This window comes from Echinops telfairi, unplaced genomic scaffold (assembly GCF_000313985.2).
Source record: "Echinops telfairi isolate 266 unplaced genomic scaffold, ASM31398v2 ScPeMD7_140;HRSCAF=443, whole genome shotgun sequence".
NCBI classification, from domain to species: domain Eukaryota; kingdom Metazoa; phylum Chordata; class Mammalia; order Afrosoricida; family Tenrecidae; genus Echinops; species Echinops telfairi.
In genome coordinates this window covers 189,175-190,869 of record NW_022104038.1, presented here as the reverse complement: position 1 = coordinate 190,869, position 1,695 = coordinate 189,175, and the positions used below count along the sequence as shown (strand labels likewise).

The 1,695-nt window shown below is 43.5% G+C and overlaps 1 non-coding gene across 1 annotated transcript; it reads left to right on the top strand.

The window, feature by feature from the left end:
• Nucleotides 1–362: 362 nt before the first annotated feature.
• TRNAR-UCU lies at nt 363–452 on the top strand. The gene is given in 2 exon segments: nt 363–399; nt 417–452. It is a non-coding gene; the product is annotated as a tRNA-Arg (tRNA).
• The last annotated feature ends 1,243 nt before the right edge of the window (nt 453–1,695 follow it).

Here is a 1,695-nt window from a genome sequence, read left to right as displayed (position 1 = left end):
TTTGCTCCGGGGGCGCGCCGAGCAGACCCCGCCCGCGCGGAGCCGGTCGTCTTCGACGGGAGCGCGCACCCAGGTGGGAGCACCTTCCGTGTCCTGAGAGAGAAAAAGGCGCGGGGAACCGGCTCCTTGTTGAAAACGTCACGCTCTGGAAGTCCCTCGGATTCCGTTTTGTGTAACGAAAGGTCTCGAGTGTAGGCTTGACAGAGTTCAACTAAATGATCTTTAGATCCCAAAATGTTCTTTATTTCGTGGAGAAAAGAAGGCCCAGAAATTCCTTCAAGACAGGCATTGCATTCCTTATTAAGAATTGAATGTAAGTATCCAATCACCTTAGGGCTGCAGCCAAATATGGTTCATAACTGGGCTCTGCGGCGCAATGGATAGCGCATTGGACTTCTAGCTGTTCTCAGTAAGGGATTCAAAGGTTGCGGGTTCGAGTCCCGCCAGAGTCACGGGTGTTTTGGTCCAGGAGGACACTTTAATGGCAGTTCAGAATCCCCTCTCTGTGCAAGACTCCCTGCAATTCAATTCTGGATGTGGGGCTTCTTTAGGAACCATCCTATGCAGAACAAGAGTTATGCAATCAAATACATAAAATGCAAGACAAGGAGTACAAGCACACACAAAGGTGTGGAAATAATTATTGAAATTGTTTAGTATGAAAAAATTTCCTCGGGGAGATCGCTTTTGTGTTTTTGCTGGCCCCTGCTTGAGGATTCAAAAATGTCCCTGTCAGAATCTACTTAAAAACAACAACAAAACAAAATATTTTGTGGTTGGTAAAACTCAAGACATTAACCCTGTCCTTTCCCTCTCCTGTTCAAACCCAATGAGCACTCATTGGGAGCTCGAAATTCCCAGCTCTAAGGACACAAATTTAATTTGCTTAAAAATGAAATATTGAGGATGAGGATCTCTATGAAATATTTTGACCCGATATGAAGATCAGTAAAAGGCATCCCTCCCGCTCTCTGTACAAATCCAGAGCAGAAAAGCTTCTTCAACTGCAGGTTGCAACCCCACTGACTGTGAGGGTCACGAAAAAATTCACCACAGTGAAATGTTTCTAAACGCTAAAGGACCAAAAATTAATTCAAAACCAAACATACAATGAATCCCAGGCGTCACTACTGCACATGATTTTTTTTACTAAGCCTCAGGAGAAAAGGGGACAAGAGGAAAAAGTGAAAGAAACCCCGTAGACCACTTCTTACTGAATTTTCTCAATTGGCGCCTAATTTTGAGTATCCCGTGAAGCTTCCTGAATATTCATCTTACAAAATATAGCTTCAGCCAACCAGTCTTTTCTCATTTCATCTGATCACTTCTGTTATGTAATTGTCATTTTTGTTTTCCACAATAACGCAGTTGTTAATGACTGAACTGAAGTGTATCAATTTGCTATTTGTTTTCTATTTAGCATCTTTCCTCTTTGTCCTTTGTTTCTCTCTTGTGTCCTTTTTTGCCAGGAAAGATCAAGCTCATCTTCAGGAAGCCTAAATTTCAGAACACAAAAGCAAGAGGAGTCTTGCTCCAGGAAAGCTGGTCCTGGAGGAGGCCTGGCAGGGGCGCGCATCACAGACCCACGTGGTCTTACAACGCCAAACTTCAGGGCTCCTCAGAGACACAAGAAATAGGAAGAGATCTGGCATTTGATCAATAGTATTTTAATGATGATTCAAAGACTCTTAGTTG